Source organism: Phyllostomus discolor, chromosome 4, assembly GCF_004126475.2.
Source record: "Phyllostomus discolor isolate MPI-MPIP mPhyDis1 chromosome 4, mPhyDis1.pri.v3, whole genome shotgun sequence".
NCBI classification, from domain to species: domain Eukaryota; kingdom Metazoa; phylum Chordata; class Mammalia; order Chiroptera; family Phyllostomidae; genus Phyllostomus; species Phyllostomus discolor.
Genome location: NC_040906.2, coordinates 83,185,011 through 83,206,350, shown reverse-complemented (window position 1 = coordinate 83,206,350; position 21,340 = coordinate 83,185,011).

Below are 21,340 nucleotides of genomic sequence, written 5' to 3'. Positions count from 1 at the left end.
GGAAAAAAAACAACCAAAAATAGTTTATAGTTTATAACCTCAAAAACTCTTCTTCAAGCCCTGGCTGGTGTAGCTCAGTGGACTGTGTGCAAGCTGTGAACCAAAGCATCACTCACAGGTTCGATTCCCAGTCAGAGCACATACCTGGGTTGCAGGCTGGGTCTCCAGTGGGGGCCACATGAGAGGCAACCACACATTGATGTTTCTCTCTCTTTCTCCCACCCTTCACCTCTCTAAAAATAAGTAAATAAAATCTTTTTTAAACTATTTTTTAAAGTTTTTATTTATTTATTTTTAGAGAAAGAAGGGAGGGAGATAGAGAGAGAGAGAGAAACATCAATGTGTGGTTGATGGGGGTTATGGCCTGCAACCCAGGAATGTACCCTGACTGGGAATCGAACCTGCGACACTTCGGTCCGCAGCCCGAGCTCAATCCACTGAGCTACACCAGGCAGGTCAAAAATAAATAAATAAAATTTAAAAAAAAATTTATTTAAAAATGATTAAGAAATTAAAACATTCATAGATGAACAAAACACAAGGTAATTAGTTTTCACTAATCTCACCCTATCTAAGTGCAAAAGAAGTCCTTAAATTGAAATGAAATTATATTAGACAGTAATTTAAAACCAAATGAAGAAATATAGGTTTTCAGTAGAAGTAAGTAAATATATGGGAAAATATAAATGTTAATATTGTAGTATTGTATTTTTAGATGAAACTGCACTTATTACTTCCTATAGTATGTAAAATACAAATGTATATAAATATCCATAAACTTATTTTTAGGCACACAATATTTAAAGATGTAATATGTGACAATAAAAATATGTGTGGAGAGGATGAGATGTGTAAGAGCAAAGATTTTGTATGCTGCTGAAATTAATTGATATCAATTTTAAATAGATTATTATAATTTTAGGCTGTTCAGTGGTCCCCAATGTAACCAAAAAGACAATATCTAAAACATGTCAAAACATTAAATAAAAAAAAGGAAGAGTGTTTCCACCAAAAATTCAAATAAACACAAAAGAAGGAAATAATGCAGTAAGCAAGAAAAGAAGAATATAATTTATACAAAAATATTTTAGAAATGAAAGTTGAGGAATAAACCCTTTACCAGTAATTACTTGAAATGTAAATGGATGTTATCTTCAGCAAGATGGCAAAGATTGTCACTTTCTGATCCAGCATGTATGCCGCATGGAAGGTGCCACTCTAAACTAACAAGTAAAGCATGGACAAAAATGAAGAATATTTCTAAGATCTATCAGAAAAGTGAAGTCACAGGATAAGCACTGTAACAAAAACAAATAAAGATCAAAGGATACTGAGAATCTCATCTTACTGGAGCAAAAATCATAATCAGAAGCCTCATGAAAACCAGTAAAAGTCAAAGAAAACATGAACTATATTTGAGGAATGGTTGAAAGCTCAGTGTGAGTAAGTGTAAGAGTAGAAACTGTAGAGTGAATCAGTAATAAGGACTTTTAGAGTTCTATGAGTTTAACTTCCAAGAACTCAAAGATATTCTCACAGTAAATATCTGAAAAAACAATTATCCTTTGCTATTGGCTGGGAAAGAGGAGAAGTGGCTATTTTGAAATCAATAATAGATGAATACTGGAAAGTGTCAAAATACTTTGATGAACTATAACATTTATAAATAAAACATGAGTCATACATATTTTTACTTAGCTAAAATAAAATGCAAGTTGTTAAAATATGTAGGATGCAGCAAAAAGAGTACTTAAAAATAAATACATGACATTAAATTCATTATTAAGATTTCTAAAGTTAATAATATAAACTTCCATTTAAGGAAGGTGGAAAAAGTAGAGCAAATGAAGACTATAATAAACAAAAATACTAATAATTAAACATATAACCTGAATTAATAAAATTGAAAGCAAAAAATTAAGTAGAGATCAATGAAACCAAAGAATTAGTTCTTTGGAAAGATCAATATATTGATAAGCCTCTAACTACCCTAGAAAGAGAAAGACATCAATTATATTACTAATGAAAGAGACAGAATCCCTATAGTGTCCACAGACATTATAAGGATACAATGAAAATATAATAAGGGCTTGGTGATGATGAACTAACTCCTTTAACTTCACCTTATCTGGGAAGCACTTTATTTGTCCTTCCATTCTATGAAATGTTAAAAAGACCTACCTAAGGAGAAGAAGATAAAAATATGAACAGCAAAATGACAAGAAACTCACAACTATCAACAACCAAAACCTAAAAAAAAAAAGAAAGAAAGAAAAAGAAACTGAACTAAGCAAACAACTAAGACAGGAACAGATTCACAGAAATACAGGTCACATGGAGGGTTATCAGTGGGGAGGAGCAGGGAAGGGGAGAGAATGGGGAAAATACAGGGAAGAAGAAGCACAAATGGTAGGTACAAAAGAGAAGGGGGTGGTTAAGAATAGTATGGGAAATGCAAAAGCCAAAGAACTTAAATGTGTGACCCATGGACATGAACTAAGGTGTGGGAATGATGGTGGGAAGGAGTTATGGAGAGGAGGGGAATAAAGGGGAGAAAAAGATGAGACAATTGTAATAGCATAACCAATAAACTATGTTGAAAAATAAGAAAGGAATAGTTTAAAGAGCTTTATATACATAAACTTGATAACACAGATGAAATCAAACAATTCCTCAAAATATACAATTTGCCAAAGCTCACATAGATAATAGATAATCTAAAATGGCCTATATCTAGTAAAAAGAGCCCAGTACCTAATAACCTTCTAAAACAGGAAACATCAGACCTAGTTTGATAGACTAATATATTCGACCAAACATTAAAGAAAGAAATACATTGATTTTCTGCCATATCTTCTGGAAGATAGAAGCAGATGGAATACTTTCTAACTCATTCTATAGAACCAGAATTACCTTACATGAAAGGGGGAAAAAAGAGGAAAGAAAACAAAAGGAAAAAAAAAAGGAAAGGAACCTGGCTGGCGTAGCTCAGTGGATTGAGTGTGGGCTGCAAACCAGAGCATCGCAGGTTTGATTCCCAGTCAGGGCACATGCCTGGGTTATAGGCCATGGCCCCCAGCAACTGCAAATTGATGTTTCTCTCTCTCTCTTTCTCCCTCCCTTCCCTCTCTAAAAATAAATAAATAAAATCTTTTAAAAAAGAGAAGGATAGGAAAGGGAAGGGAAGAGAAAAAGAAAAGAAAAAAAAAAGTATACCATTTGCAAAGCAAAAAATAAAATGGTCTCTGTTCATAGATGACATGATTTCCTATCTAGAAAATCAAAAGTAATTGGCAAAAAAAGTTTTAGAATTGATAAGGAATTAGAGCAAATCTTTAGATACAAGGTTAAATATGCAAATATCAATCATTTTCCTATATCCAACAATGAACAAGTGGTATTTGAAAATAAAAACACAATGCCATCTACATTATCATCCCCCCAAAATGAAATATTAAATTATTGGTTTGGACAAAAAGTCCATGTGGTTTTTTCCTATAAAAAAGACACTTTTTTCATGTTCACAGATAACATTATTAATTTGGATATTTCGAGTATGTTGGCAATCACTTGCATGGTATAACATTGATTTTTCTCAGTCAATATCTTATTTGATCACTGTCAACTTCAACTGGTCTACCTGACTGTGGTGCCTCATCCAGTGAGAAATCTCCAACATGAAACTTTGCAAACCACTTTTGACACACTTGATCAGTCACAGCACCTTCTCCTTATATTGCATAGATCTTTTTCTTTCTTTTATTCCTGTATTTCAGTTGTGTTCTTACCTTTATTGAAATAATAAAGCACACTAGGTCTAAAATGTTGAGTATATTCCTCCATCTTCAATATTAAAATGGCTACACAAAAATTCACCAATTTTGATATTTTTAAAGATTTCTTATTTATTTATTTTTAGAGAGGGAAGGGAAGGAGATAGAGAGAGAAACATCAATGTGTGATTGCTGGAGGTAATTTTGATATTTTTTAAAAATACATGTTGATATGACAGTGGTCACAATACAATCTAACAGAATTGTTTTTGAATGAAGTTAAAGACAACTAAGCACTACTAGAGTCATCTTATGGGGAAAAAAAAAACAAATGAGTTTTTTGGAAAGCCCAATATAAATCTAATAAAATATGTAGAATGTATATGGGAAAAACTATAGAACTCTGATAAAAGAAATTAAAAAAATAAGTTAAATGAGGTTTTTCATATTCATGAGTGGGAAGACTCAATATTGGTATGATGTCAGTTCTTTTCAACTTTATCTATAAATTCAGCATAGTCATATACCACATAACAATATTTCAGTAAACAGACTGCTTATATGATGGTGATCTCATAAAATTATAATGAAGCTGAAAAGTCCCTATTGCCTAGTGAGACTGTCACCATTCTCATATCATAGTGTAGTGCGTTACTGAAGTGTTTGTAGTCATGCTGATCTATTCAAATCTGTGCTACCAATATTATAAGAGTGTGCAGTTCAAGACCAAATGAAGCCTGGACACCAGACTATGACCCTACAAATTCTACCCACACACTTCCTCCACCTTTGAAAAGGAATTGTGAGTCCCATCTTAATTAACACCTTTCAGTGCTTCCTAGGCTGGCCCACCACTCTGGGTCAGGAAAGTCTAAGCTCCATCAATCAACCAATCAGTAGCAATCATCCTAGGTTGAGTTCTATGTGGCAATGGTCCGCTCTTTTAATCTTATCCTCAACATAACACAAGGAAATGGATTAGATCATATCCATTTTACAAATTAGAAAACTGAGTGTGAAGGACATCAAAATTATCTTGCATATAGCCAGAACAGAAAGAGATGAAGCTGAAGTTTTTATCTAAATCATATAGCTCCAGTGTAAACCAAAAGAGAGATGGGGGTTGTCTAAAGTCAGCTTAGCCTTAGAAGGCAATTATTGCTCATGTGTCTGTGTCCCCACAAAGCAGTATCTGATACATAGACATCAAATACATTTTACTGAATAAATTAATAAATGGTCATTTTCTGTGATGCACCTGTCCATCAGCTTTAAGGCATAAGTTAGTCTAGTCCAGAATACTATCTTTATTCAAAAAACTAATTTTACTCTTATTTTTACTACTAAAAACAAACAAAAACAAAGAACTAAACTGTTTTGACATAAAATGTCAGCATTGATTACAGCTCATTTGATTATATCAATTCAGGTCTTATTGGATTTTAGTCTGACATCTTGCCCAAAGTGAGAATGCCCAGTGGTTACCCTTATTTAATTTTTCCTTTTATATGAATTTTATTTTTAGCATATTTTAAATTCACAGCAAAATTGAGCAGAAACTACAAAGATCCCATATACCTCCTACCCCCTGATATGCATTGCCTCCCCAACTATCAACATCCTCCCCCAGGGGGTATGCTTCCTGTATTTGATTAATCTACCTTGACAAATCATTCTGACTGAAATTCTGTAGTTTACAAGAGTGTTATTTTTGGTGTTGTACATTCTATGGCTCTTGAAAATTATATAATGACATGTACCCACATTATAGTGTTAAAAAGTATTTCACTGCTCTAAAATTCTTATGTGTTTGGCTATTCATCCATTTTCAAAAAACTCTATACCACTTAACAGGTAGTACAAATACCTATTATTTTTTCTTTCATTTATAGTTATGTAAATATATTTATATGTCATATAAGCAAAGACAAACATATCTATATATAAGCGCATACAAACAAATATATCAGTTCTATTACTATTTTACATGAATTATCAGTTATATCAACTAAGAAAAATATATTTGTTCTCTAATGTTCTTTCTTTCTACACAATTTGGAGTTTCTGATATATATTAATTTCCTTCTAAAAATTTATTTTTAACATTTAATGCAAAGTAAATCTACCTACCACAAATACATTTAATGTTTAATTCCCTGAAAAGTTTTTTCTTTTATTATTTTTTTACTTTCAAAAATTTACATTTTATTTTTAATTAAAGTTGACATTTAATATTACATTGGTTTCAGGATAACTTTGCAGGATACAGAACTCCAAGTTGGTAGGTTTTTCTCTCAACATTTTACTTCACTCTCCTCTAACTTTCATTATTTCTGAGAAGTCAGATGTAATTATTATTTTTACTTATCTAAGGTAATGTGTATTTTATCTATGGCTTCTTTCAGATTTACTTTATCTTTGCTTTTCTGCATTTTGAATAGTCATACTCATAGAAGTTTTTTTTATTTGTTTCCTTATTTGTTTGTGTTTTTTATCTTGCTGTTCATTAGGCTTTCTGAATTCATGGTTTGGTTTCTAATTTACACTGGGGGAACTCTTCATCATTATTGTCTCAAATATTTCTCCTGTTCCCTTTTTTTCAGGTAGTCCAGTTATGTACATGTTATATCCTTTGTAGTTGTCCCTCAGTTCTTGGATTTTATGCTTCATTTTTTAAAGTTTTTTTCTATTTATGTTTTAATTTTAGAACTATCTATTGATATATACTCAAACTTAATTTTTTCCAGTCCTGTTCAGTCAACCAATGTGTTTATTTTATATATTCTGGCATGTTGTCCCCCCTTTTTTTTACATTAGAGATATTAGCATACTTCTTTCAAAATTTCTGGGCTGATAATCCTAACATCTCTGCCATATCTCAGTCTAATTCTTATGCTTGATTTGTCTCTTTAAACTGTGTGTTTATTTTCTTTTAGTGAGTCTTCAGATTGTTTTGTTAAAAGCTTTACATGACATAGTGGGTCAAAGAAACTCTTGTAAACAGGCTTTCACTGATGTGATGGAGAAGTATGGGGAGAGGGAAGGTGTTGTATTGTTACATGATTAGATAACACCTTTCAGTGACCCTTTGCCTCTCAGTTCTGAACTTCAAAAGTGACTGTTTTTTTTCCCCCATGCAATTTGGGCATGATAGGATGGAGGGAACTCGGGTATTTATCTTTCCCTATGTGGAAGACCAGAATGGGCTGAAGTTGGATTTTTCTCTTTCCCATGTCACTGAGATTCTGATCATGATAACCCCAACAGGATAGGCATAGGTAAAATAATTTTCCTTAGGGACAGCCTTTGTTGAGAAAAAGAAAAAGAGTTCTCTAGCATATTTCAAATGGTCAATTTTCTTTTCATTCTTCCAGAAGCATGTAGTATTTTTCTCATCTTCCTACTGAGAACCTGGTGGAGCTCTAGGAGGTAAAACTCACAAAAAGTATTCCCTCTACCTTTTAGAGTTTTTAACTCACCAAAGTGTCCACTCATGCATCCAGAAAACTGCAGTTTAGGATTTCCTATCCACCAGCATCTCACTGGTCAGGCACTGCCTCTATATTTCCATCTTCAGCCTTTGTTCCAAAAGGGCCAACTTGTCTTTTATTCCTCAGACAGCCCTTGCATAATTTGATTTTTTTAATTTGATTTAAATAGTTTAAGTCAGTTTTTTTATGGGTGTGTAATCTTAACAAAGGCAGTACAACACTGTCTTGCTGACTTAGGAAGAAATCCAATGATAGTTTCTGGAGACTGCTCAGATGTTGGCACTGTCTATCCAGAATGAGTGTGTGTGTGTGTGTGTGTGTGTGTGTGTGTACGTGCACACTTTGGAGGGGGAAGAAAACATCGAATTGGTTAGACAGGAAATACAAGTTAGCATTGAAAGCTAGACTAGACCCAGAACACAGAGAATGGACATGTAAAACAATGAAAAGATTTCAGTGTCTGCCTAATCACTATCTCATATATGTAGCACAGACTGGATACAAGTCTATATTTCCCAACTTTCAAACCAATTTTTTTCTACTAATTTATACTGCTTTATAATTATTAAATTTAGCTTTTATCTCATTTTGATGGCAACAGAATCCCTAACAAAGTTGCCCATTTTTAAAAATAAGTAATATTTGCAGCTTTAGTCAGTGTGTTGAATTGCATACATCTACATGAATGCTCACTTTTCCCCGTGTCTGGTTTTACAAGCATCTGTGAGATTAAATAGATACCATCAAGAGTTTAGCTTGCAAATAGGATTGGGTTATGTTCATGGTAATTAACAGGGTTAATGAAGCAGACATGGTTAATAGAGGGAGTTGGAGTAAAATAAATGAGATTTAAAGTAAGAGAACGAAAACCCAGCTCCACCATTTACCAGTTACTTCTAAACAACAAAAACAACAAAACAAACAAAAACAAAAATGTAAAAGGGATATGCTCTTCTGACTTTCTTTAATGGAAAGTAATATTTATCTTTGCTTTAAGGGTCTTGCACATATTATAAGTAAGGCATGTGTCAAGAGCCAAATTCATTTCTTAACATTTCAAATCCAAATAAATAAAAATAGCATTTTCCTTTTAGCTGGCTATAGACTTTGAGTGCAAAGTATATTCCCAATTATCAAATTTCCTAACACAAATATTTTCATGAAAATAATCAAAACATCCTTAGGATAAGGGAGGGGATGCAGCTTATAAGGGGATTTGCAGAGTTCTGGACACATATAACATACTCAGCAAATAATTTAATTTAAAATTAATCAAACACAAATTAAAGATGTACTTTCCAGGATCATAGATGTTGATGATTCAGTTAAGGGGAGAAAAGGAAGTTATTACTCACGTGTGGACTAGTAGTACCAAACAAAGTCCTAATAAAGATAATCTAACAAACCAAAGCACACTTATTTATTAGAAGACTTTGGTATTTCCCCAACAAGCTCCAGGTGATGTGCATAAATCTAAAGCATGCAATATTCAAAGTAACACTGACATAATTGGGAAAAGAAAGTTGTAAGACTAAATTCAATGATGCCTATGAAAAGTTGGGAAGAGTGGACAATGACAACTTTTTAAAAACTAACTTCACCCTGTGAGATTTAACACATTCAGAAAATCGTAGCAACAAATATACAACTTAGCCAACTACTCTAAAGCTAACAGACTGTTTACAGAACTACCTTCGTCAGAGAAAGAGCATTGTCAGTCTCCCAGAGACCTCTGAATACCTCTTCTAGATAGCAACCTCTCTTTTTTCTTGGAGTAATGTCTTCCCAGAATGGAAATCACTTCTTTGCTTTGTTTTACAAGTTTACCAACTTATAATGCATCCTACACATATTTAGTTTTGCATATCATTAAGTTTTAAATAAATACAGTCATACTACATGTATATTACATATTTGAGACAATTTTAACATTTTCAAATATCACTATGACCTCCTGGTGTATTTTCTTTTTTTATTTTTATCCTTTTTTGCATTTTTTAATTATTGTTCAAGTACAATTGTCTCCATTTTCCCATCAACACTTTACCCCACCACACCCACACCCACCTCTCACCCTCAATCTTACACCCCTTTGGCTTTGTCCATGGGTCCTTTACACATGTTCCTTGATAACTCTTCTCCTCCTTTCCCCCATTATCCCTCTCTGTCAACCCCTCTGTTTACTGTAAGTTTGTTCTTTATTTCAAAGTTTCTGGTTATATTTTGCTTGCTTTTTTGTTGGTTAGGCTCCACTTATAGGTGAGGTCATATGGTATTTGCCTTTCACCATGTGGCTTATTTCACTTTGTACAATACTCTTCATTTCCATCTATGCTGTTGTGAAGGATAGGAGCTCCTAATTTATTTCTGTTGTGTAGTATTTCATTGTGAAAATGTACCACAGTTTTTGATCCATTCATTTTTTGATGGGCATACTCATCACCTGGCTTTTGTAAATTGTGCTGCTATGAAAATTGGGGTCCAGAGGTTCTTTTGAATTGGTGTTTCAGGATGCTTTGGGCATAATCCCAGCAGTGAAATTGCCAGGTCAAAAGGCAGTTCCATTGTTAGTTTTCTGAGGAAATTCCACACTGTTTTCCACAGTGGCTACACCAGTCGGCATTCCCAATAACAGTGTACCCAGGTTTTCTTTTCTCTGCATCCTCAGCAGCACTTCTTGTGGGTCAATTTGTTTATGATGGCCATTCTGACAAGTGTGAAGTGGTATCTCATTGTGGTTATAATTTGCATCTCTCTGATGGCTAGTGGTGCTGAGCATCCTTTCATATGTCTCTGGGCCTTCTGTATGTGCTCCTTAGAGAAGTGCCTGTTCAGGTCCTTTGCCCAATTTTGAATTGGGTTGTTTTTCTTCCTGGAGTGGAGTTGGGTGAGTTCACTGTGTATTTTGGAAATGAAACTCTTGTCCATGGTATCATTGGCAAATATATTTTCCCAAATAGTTGGTTCCTTTTCATTTTGCTGGCATTATGTTTGGCCATGCAGAAGATTTTTAATTTGATGTAGTTCTATTCATTTATTCTTTCCTTTATGTCTCTTGTGTGACATATCTGTGAAAATATTGCTGCATGGAATAGCTGAGATTTTCCTGCTTGTGTTCTCCTCTAGGACTATGAAAACCTCAGTGAAATGGACATATTTCTAGAAAAATATAATTTTCCTAAACTGAATCAAGAAGCAGAAAACCTGAACAGACTGATAACAGCTGGTGAAATTGAAGCAATGATTAAAAAAAAAACTACAGCACACAAAAGCTCTGGATCAGATGGTTTCATGGGAGAATTCTATAAAACTCTTAAGGAAGAGCTAACCATTATCCTTCTGAGACTATTCCAAAAACTCCAAAAAGAGGGAGCACTTCCAATTTCTATTTATGAGGCAAGTATCATTCTAATCCCAAAAACAGACAAAGACACAGCAAAGAACCTAAGTTCCCATAAGAGAATGAAATGGGTGAAAAAATGATAGTATATTTACACAATGGAATACTATGCAGCAGAAAGAAAGAATGAGCTCCTACTCTTTGCCACAGCATGGATCAAACTGAAGAGCATTATGCTAAGTGAAATAAGCCAGGCAGTGAGGGACAAATACCTATGGTCTCACCTTTAATTGGAACCTAATCAACAAAACAAATAAGCAAGAAAAATATAACCAGAAACATTGAAAATAAGAATAATCTGACAGCAACCAGAGGGAAGGTGGTAAGGGATAATGGGGGAAGGAGGTAGGGTTTTAGGAGCAACTAAAAAGGACACATGGACAAAACCAAAGGGGGTGGAAGCAGGGGAGAAAGGTGGGGATGGCTGGTGGGGACTGGTGGGAGGTAAATGCAGACAACTGTACTTGAATAACAATAAAATAATTTTAAAAAGATACAATAAAGAAAGCAAACTACAGACCAATATCACTGAAGAAAATAGATATAATATCTTTAACAAAATATTGCTAAGCTGTATCCAGCAATATATTACAAAGATCATACAACATGATCAAGAAGGACTCATCCCAGGATTCAAGGATAGTACAATATTCACAAATCAATAAATGTAATACATAAACCAAAGGGAAGACAATAATCACATGATCATATCAATAGATGTGGAAAAGCATTTGATAAGGCACAACACCCATTTATGATAAAAACACTTGGCAAGTGGGAATAGAGGGAGCATTCCTCACCATAATAAAGGCCATATATGAGAGACCTACATCCAACATTATACTCAACAGATAAAAAACAAAAGCTTTCCCACTAAGATCAGGAACAAGACGAGGATATCTGCTTTCACAACTTCTCTTCAACATAGTATCAGGGTTCCTAGCTTCAACATTTAGACAAGAAAAGGAAATAAATGTCATCCAAATTGGAAAGGAGGAAGCAAAACTCTCATTGTTTGCAGATGCTATGATAGTGTACATTGAAAACCATATGGACTCCACTAAAAACCTGTTCTAATTAGAGAATTTGGCAACACAGTATGATATAAAGTCAATATTAAGAAATTGAAGACATTTTGTACACTAACAATGAAATATCAGATACAGAAGTTAGGAAAAAATCCCATTTGTTACAGCGACAAGAAAAATAAAGTCCCTAGGAATAAACCTTATTGAAGAGATATAAGACCTGTACTCACAAAACTACACAACACTGAAGAAAAAAAATTGAAGAAGACACAAACAAATGGAAGCATATATCATGTTTATTGACTGGAAGAGTGAACATCATCAAAATGTCCATACTATCCAAAGCAATTTATAGATTCAACACAATTTCTATTAGAATAAAAATGACACAATTCATAGACATAGAACAAACCTTTAAAAAATTTATATGGATCCATAAATGACCCTGAAGAGCCAGAGCAACTTTGAGAAAGAAGAACAAAGTTGGAGAGATCACCATACCTGCCATCAAACTATATTACAAAGCTACAGTAATCAAAACAGTTTGGTACTGGTATAAGAAGAGGCACATAGATCAGTGGAACAGAATTGGGAGACCAGAAATAAACCCATGTCTCTAGGGTCAGCTAATATTCAACAAAGGTGGCAGAAGCATAAAATGGAGTCAAAATAACCTCTTCAACAAATAGTATTGGGATATCTGGACAACTACATGCAAACCAATGAAACTAGACCACCAACTTACACCATACATAAAAATAAACTCAAGATGGAAAACAGACTTACATATAAGTCATGATGTATTTAAATGAAATAAGCCAGGCAGTGAGGGACAAATACCATATGATCTCACCTTTAACTGGAACATAATCAACAAAAGAAAAAAGCAAATAAAATATAACCAGAGATATTGGAATTAAGAACAATCCAGCAATAGCCAGAAGAAAGGGGGGGAATGGGGAAAAGGTATTCAAAAACTGCTATAAAGGACACATGGACAAAACCAAGATGGAGGGTGGAAGCAAGGCAGGGAGGTGGGTTTGGCTGGGGTTGGGGGGAGTGGTGGGTGTAAAATGCAGATGACTATAATTGAGCAACAATAAAATTATATATATAATATAATTATAAATGTTATGAAAATTATATATACATATATACTCCATTGACATGACCTAAAAATAATGTCTAAGTTAGTAACAGTTGGTGTCCCTTGCATGCAGATAATAAAATATTCTCCCTACAGGATCCAAGAATTCTTAGATAAGTGCCAATTTCACAAATAATATTCTGTTTTATATCAAATTTATTTGGTTATTCAGAAGTCTAAAATATATGATTTGTATATTTAGGTCTTCTGTAGGAGGCCATTCTGTGTGGCATGGGCCCAGCTCCCACTTGGTGATGCACAGGACTCACATCCACAGATAGGTTCTCCCGTGGGGAATCAGGCCTGCAATGTACCTAGACTGCTATGACACTTGCTTTTGCTAAAATTCCCTCACCCTAAATTGAGATAGCAAGTGCTTACTGTAACTTCCTAAAATCCATGCTAAAACTGCCCAGTATGGAGTGTAATTGGTTCAACCACTGTTCCCTTTGCATTTGCAAATATCCTTCTTCTGGGATGTGATTAGCAGCAACATCTCCTTTGTTTTTTAAATGTTCAATATATGTAATATATGTATACTTTTAGAAAATATTAAGTCCTTAATAACAGACAACCAAAAATCGATTCCCTGATCCTTTTGTACAGATTTTTAATTAAATTAATCATTCCTAGTGTTCTTCCAGCCTTCCAATTCTGTAACCCTATATTTTATGCTCTGAGATGACACTGATTTCAAAGACCCTATCAAGTATTTTCAAAGGGTGTATCAAATTTTACAGACATTAAATAATTAAATCATAAGGCCAGTTTCTCTGAATCTCATCTCATGAGTATCAGATGGCTTTCTACTGTGCAGAGGCAAATAACATTTTTTGTGTTAATTCTTATTGATTACTATATTCCTTGAGTGTGCTCAAAAATGAGCTGCCTCATTGTCTAGTGCCCTTGACAACTTTAGGGAGGCTGGAGAAGAGGGAGGGTGGATAGTAAGGTCTGCATAGCTTGCTCCTAGGACTAAAGCAGTCCTTGGGCCTCCATAAAGAAGATTCAGAGTGGTTAAAAGACACATTTTCTCATTATTTTTCTTCTTGTGCTTTTTACTTTTTGAGAGAAATGAGATCTTTTCCCTTATTTAAACAATCAACTTAAATTCTTTTTGAGTAGAATCCTTGTGATGTAACAACATTAGAGATCTTACTCTATTTACCAGAAGTTTAGCAAAATACTTGAGACTGAGCCATTCCTTTCAAAACAAAAACAAAATTCAAGCAAACCAATATTTTCAAATTAAATCCTCTAAAGGGGGGAGTGAGACACTGACCTAGAGTCTTATCTCATATCACCTCATGTTATTTCACTTCTGCCCAACTTTTTCCTAAATAAGTCTAAAGATCCCTTATTAGGGAGATATTGAACAGTCCCCAACTGCTGCTGAGATAGCTTAAAACATTGCTCTTGATCCTTAGAGGGCACTTCCCCATTGTTGAGAATTCAAAGAAGCCTTTAAAGAAATTTTTTAACAAATAAAACAAACTTTTTTCTGAAATTCCTTCCACCACAAGAACAGTGATTACAAAACCAGTCTCAGTTTTGCCTTTTTTCCACCTGCACCTTTAAATCCCAGGGAAAAGGCAAAACTGAAGGCTTACAAGATGTGGCTTACAAGAAAAAATTTGCTATGATGCTTATAAATTGTCTTGTAACTAGCTGATGTTTTTAAAGCTGATTAAAGGGAAAATATTTGCTCTTTCTCCCAAGCCTACATCTAGTTGGTGGTTGCGCTGAGGGGATGGGCTTGTGCGTAGTTTTACAGTGTTGTGGTGAGTACCCTTGCAGCTCTTAACTGCTCGACCTGTACTTGCAAGGCTGCAGCAAAAGCTTGGGAGAGAAGGCAAGGCCCCTGCTTACTAGAGAAGGTACAGTTGCAAAACAGTCGTAAGAGGGGGAGACCTAGGAAGAAAATCCTTTTCCTCTGAAATCCAACACACCCTATGACCTTACCAAAAAGTGCTCAGTGTAGTTGGCCCTTACCTGGGCTGATGCATTCATACTCCAACCAAATTGGTGTGTTGTCCACAATGATGACTCATAGCCCTGGGTGCCAGCTGATGTGGACCAGCTCATGGGGTTTGCCACATTGTGGATGAGATATGAGACAAATTCACATCAACTACTGAGTCCTAGGGAGAAAAAGGGAGAGCATGGCTTTTCTCTGAAGAGGAGAAAAAGGCTCAGCCCTTGCCATGACAAGCCTTTATTTCTTTTCTGGGCACATTACATGATGGTCCACATTTACTATCACAGGTTCACCTTAGGTAGTTAATTTTTATAGAAAACAAAGAAGACTATGCTGCTAATCACATCCCAGAAGAAGGATATTTGCAAATGCAAAGGGAACAGTGGTTGAACTGGTTACACTCCATACTGGGGAGTTTTAGCATGGATTTTAGGAAGTTACAATAAGCACTTGCTGTCTCAATTCAGGGTGAGGGAGTTTTAGCAAAAGCAAGTGTCATAGCAGTCTGGGTACATTGCAGGCCTGATTCCCCATGGGAGAACCTATCTGTGGGCATGGGTCCTGTGCATCTCTGAGTGAGAGCTGGTCCCACATCATGGATAATGTTTTCCTATAGTCTTCCTGCACAATTCCTGGATCACAGGTTATTTTTGAGAACAACCTATAGAGGGAACTTGCTCCCAAAATACCCAACTATATGATTACAGGGTTGAAATTTTTATTCCCATCCTCTGATTTTCAGAGTGGGGAGAGGGACTGGAGATTGAATTAATCTCCAAAGGAAAGTTATTTAATCAATTATGCCTATGTAATGAAGTATCTATAAAATCCCAAGGAGGAGGTTTAGTGCCTTCCTTTTGGTGAACATGCAGATTTGAGGAAAATGGTATCATTCGGAAAGATGGTAGAAACTCCACTCTTTACACTTCCATCTGACTGTTCCTGAATTACATCATTTTACAATAAACCAGTGATCTAGTAGGTAACATGTTTCATTGAGTTTTGGGAGTCATTCTAACACATTAGTTGAACCCAAGGAAGGAGCTTTGGAAACCTCCAATTTATAGCCAGTTAGTAGTACAGGTGACAATCTTGACTTGTATTAGTATTCTGAGTTGATCAGTGTCATTGGAACCTCTAATTTGTGGCCAGTAAGTCAGAAGTACAGGTAAGCTCAGCTTGTGACTGATGTCTAAGGTGTGTTTGAGGAACAAAAGGGGCACAGTCTTGTTGGACTGAAGTAAGACTGACCTCTTAACCTGTAGAATCTGATACTATTTTCAGGTAGATAGTGTCATGGTTGTGTTTGAAAATTGTGTGTTGGTATTGGGGAAACACCAATGGTGGAATTGGTGTTTTCTAATAACTCAACTTACCTAGTATGAAACAAGAAATGTACATTACTATACGAGTCTGGAATTACTTGTTATATCCAACAATGAAAATGTTAGTGAACATAATGAGAAGGAAAATCACATGCAGGACATGGACCTGAAAAGAGCTTTGTATTTTAATTAAATTCAGCAATAGGTAAATGATAGACACATTGGATGCATAGATAGGTGGGTGGGAGTTTCAATGAATGGTTTAAGAAATGTATAGTCAGTTAAACTGCATTTTAGTCTTCCTTTAAGCTTATGTATTCTATGAAGATTGTAAGGCATAACTGAGATCAGAGAAACAACTACACAATAGAGAAAAATCCTAAGAATTCTAAAATTACAAAATAAAGCATGTCCCTAATATTTCCTAATGGTTACTTTATGAAATTTCTATTCTTTTTTGCACCACCTAACAAGACTAATTACTTTGTCTAATGATTTAACTTCCCTGGTTAAAACCTTTCAATGACTTTGCATCACCCAGAGATGTAATTCAAGCTCCCTCCACAGCACTGATTCTCTGGTACCTTTCTACCTGTCCTGTCTTATTTTCCTAATACCTTACATTTTATTAGTAAGCAACTTAAAATCATTTTATTAGATCCCTATGTGTATTGTGCAATTTCTCTATTGTACGACTTTGCTGGGAATCACGTTCACTGCTCTCTACCCGCACCCTTTGCTCAATTAGTTAACTCCTAATGTACTTTCAATATGCAAGATTGCCTCCTATATGCAAATTTCCCTGACCCCTGATTACTACAACTTGACATCAGACATGCTGCTTATATTTTCAGGGCCAAGCAAAGGGCCTAAAGTATTTGGGTAATATTAATTTACTAATATGTTTTGTAATGAATGTACATAATTGTGGATTTTAAATAAATAAAACAGGGGTCCATTTACTATTCAAATCAGGTTTGGTTGACTGTAATAGGTATTTTCTTCATACACATACACATATGTGCACACACATACAGGCATAGGAAGGCCCAGGATCTCAGATTAGGAAAGCAAAATCTAGTTTATAGGAGCAGAACTGCAAACAGGCACTTGAATTAAGATCATGGTAATATTTGTCTACAGTTCCTATACATAAGCCTAGGGTGAATCTTTAGCCAGAAGAGGCACATTTACATATGCCATTTAGGCAATCACTAGAAATCTTCACATAAAATAATTATTTTGAGTAACACAGGTGAAATAAGTAGCTTAAACACGTGTCCTGAAATGGAGCAAATCAATCAAAATTTTGAGGTGCCCTACAGCCATAGATTGTAATGCTTTTTCACTTATCCTTAATTTTATACATTTTAATATATATTATTGATTATGCTATTACAGCTGTCCCATCCCCCCCCTTTATTCCCCTCTGCCCTTCCCACCTCCCCACCTGCATTTCCCCACCTTAGTTCATGTCCATGGGTCATACATATAAGTTCTTTGGCTTCTACATTTCCTATATTATTCATAATCTCCTTCTCTCCATGTTCCACCTACCATTTATGCTACTTATTCCCTATACCTTTACTGTCTTCACCTTCTCCCCCTCCCCCACTGATAACCTTCCATGTGATCTCCATTTCTCTGATTCTGTTCCTATTCTAGTTATTTGCTTAGTTTGTTTTTGTTTTTGTATTTTTTAGGTTCAATTGTTGATAGTTGTGAGTTTGTGGACATTTTACTGTTCATATTTTTATCTTCTTTTTCTTAGATAAGTCCATTTAACATTTTATATAATAAGGTCTTAGTGATGATGAACTCCTTTAACTTGATATTATCTGGGAAGCACTTTATCTCCCCTTCCATTCTACATAATAGCTTTCGTGGATTGAGTAATCTCAGATGTAGGTCCTTGCCTTTCATGACTGTATTCTTCTTTCCAGCCCCTTCTTACCTTCTTAAGCTTTCTTTTGAGAAATCAGCTGACAGTCTTATGGGAACTCCTTTGTAGGTAACTGTCTCTTTTTCTCTTGCTACTTTTAAGATTCTCTCCTTATCTTTAATCTTGGGTCATTCAATTATGATGTGCCTTGGTGTGTGCTTCCTTGTGCCCAAATTCTTTGAGACTCTCTTAGCTTCCACTTCTAGGAAATGGACTTCCAGGAAGTCTATTTCTTTTGTCAATTGGGGAAGTTCTCCTTCATTATGTTTTCAAATATGTTTTCAATTTCTTTCTCTTCTTCATCTCCTCCTGCACCCCTATGATTCAGATGTTAGAACATTTAAAGTTGTCCTGGAGGTTCCTAAGTCTCTCTTCATTTTTTTGAATTATTTTTTCTTCATTCTGTTCTGGTTGCCTGTTTATTTCTTCTTTCTGATCCAAACCATTGATTTGAATCCCAGTTTCCTTCCCTTTACTGTTGGTTCCCTATATCTTTTTATTTCACTTTGCATAGCCTTCACTTTTTTCTCTATTTTGCAACCATACTCAACCAATTCTGTGAATATCTTGATTACCACTTTCTTGAACTGTGCATCTGATAGGTTGGCTAGCTCTTTGTCAGTTAGTTGTATATTTTCTGGAGCTTTGATCTGTTCTTTAAGAACATTTGGCTTTTTTTTTTTTTTTGTCTTGGCATGCCTATTAAATAGTAAAAGGTGGAGCCTTAGGTATTCATCAGAGTGGGGCAATCCAAGGCGTTGCCTTGTGGCAATGTTTGTGGTAGAGGATCTGAGAGGGAACAATGCAGCTTGTTCAGCTCTGCCAGCTTTCAGTCACTTCTGCCACCTACGAGCAAATTGGGCTCTTTTGGTCCTGGTTCCCAGCTGGATTGTTTTACGTACATTCTATGACCTTGTGGATCTCTCCAAGGAACTCTCCTGTGAGGCTAGGAGTTTCTCAACCCTCACAAGTTTTTCAGTCTGAGGTTTTGAGGTTTTATTTGCCTGCACTGGAACCCTGGGTTGTGTGGTCTGTCTCCCTCCCCAATTATTCCTCCCAGTTTATCTGCAAACTGTCTGGCAGGGCAGGGTAGGACAAGTGGGGGATCTAGTTACAATTAGCATTTTGGACTACAAATATGGCCACCGTTTGGACTACAAGTAATATGGCAACTGAACTCTGACCCAGAAGAGGTGACTGACATCAGACCAGGAGCCACCAATGCTAAGTTGCTTCTTTGTTCACCAAGAACCAATCCTTGGCTCCTGCGTAAAGTCAAGCCATATAAAACTCCCAGCCTTTCCTTTCTCTGGTGTGGTCTTTTCTTAGCCCCTTCTCCAGGTAGGGAAGAGTCTTCCGGGGGCACAAACTTCCAAAATAAAGCCCATCTGCCTGTTTCCATGGCTAATTGGCTGTTTATTTCCTCAGCGGGGTCTGAGAAAACCTTACACAAACAAATGTGGAACCACCCACTCTACCAACCACTGCCTTGCCTACCCTGGTCCACTACCCACACCCTGCCAGGGGTTCTCTCCACCTGGCTGCCCATCTCGGCCCCTCCTACTGTTCTGGGTAAATATTTCTTCTTTAACTCCTTGGTTGTCAGACTTCCATACAGTTTGATTTTCTGTCAGTGCTGGCTGTTTTTTTGTTTTTAAACTTCTTGTGGGAGGAGGCAAAGGTGTATCTACATACTCCTCCATCTTGATGGGAAGTCAATTTCATACTTTTTTAAGCCCACTGAGAAGTCTCTGTGAAACTAGTATCTTTTTTCTAATTAGTATAATGCATTGTAAGTGTTTTTATTGCAATTTGTTTTACCTCACAAGGTGTTACAATGTTGGCTAAGAGTATCAATAAAATTTTATCATATTATCTTGTAGCTTCTAAAAATAATTCATCATATAACAAGAACAAAAATATGTTGACATTAATTATGCTGAAAGAATTTTTACTTCCTCTGAAACTTGTTACATTTTTCTTTCCCAAAAGCTTCTGAAATTGGTAAGAACGATTTGATGATACCAATAATAAATTTGGGGAAATATTTTGAGAAATATAAAATGGCAAATATAAATACATTTACATTAAAATATGGTCCTGTTCAACACAATGAGATGAGAAAATTAATATGTAAATCATCAAGTTGTACCCTCACACATTATGTTCTGCAACTGAAATAGATATTTGATAATATCACATTCTATTGCAATCTCATAGATAAATGCTTTAGAAAAATTACTTAACTATATTCAAAATTGTTTATTAAATTTTATATATTCTGAAAGATATAACTTATAAATTATACTACCTGCTTTCAAATACCCTTTTTCTATGTTTACATATTTTCATGTTTCTTCTTTCCTTTACTTTCTTGTTACATTTGCATTTTACAGTAAAGTATATAAACTGGTTTATCAATGAAGTTTTGTTTAGTATTATACCTTTTCTTTAATTTTTACTACTATGAAAGTAAAATGATATTCTAGAATTAAATTTTATGCTTTAAAAAATAAAAAATAATAACCATTGCTTTACTGCTTGGGGGGTATATGCGTGAACAAACAGATGAAAATCTCTTCTCTTATGTGGGTAACACATGTTTATATATTCATTGACTATTTGGATATTTTCTAGTGAGGAAACACACAAAAATGTAGACATAAATAATTGATTAGTTATAATATAATAAAAGTTGCTTAAAATATTTGGTTTAGATAGTTTGGGAGTTTCTGTGCAGGGTGCTTTTATTTTAGATGGGATGCTCAGGGTTGGACTCATGAAAAAAGAACATTTGAGCCCTGGGTGGCGTAGCTCAGTGGATTGAGCACGGGCTGGGAACCAGGCATTGCAGGTTTGATTCTCAGTCAGGGCACATGCCTAGGTTGTAGGCCATGGCCCCTAGCAACTGCACATTGATGTTTCTCCCTCTCTCTCTCTTTCTCCCTCCCTTCCCTCACTAAAAATAAATAAATAAAATCTTTAAAAAAAGAACATTTGAGAAAAGACTGAAAGCTAAAAAAATGTGTAGATACATTTGGACAAGTGTGCTTCAAGGACTTTGAGGTGGGTTGTTGCTGATCTTTGTTTAAAATTGTGGTAAAATATACATTAAATAAAATTGATGATTTTAAACATTTTCAAGTATGTAATTCCATAGCATTATGTATGTCCACAAGTTGTGCAATCATCATTACCATCTGTCTCCAGAATATTTTTATCTTCTCAAACTGAATCTCAGTTCCTGTTAAACAAC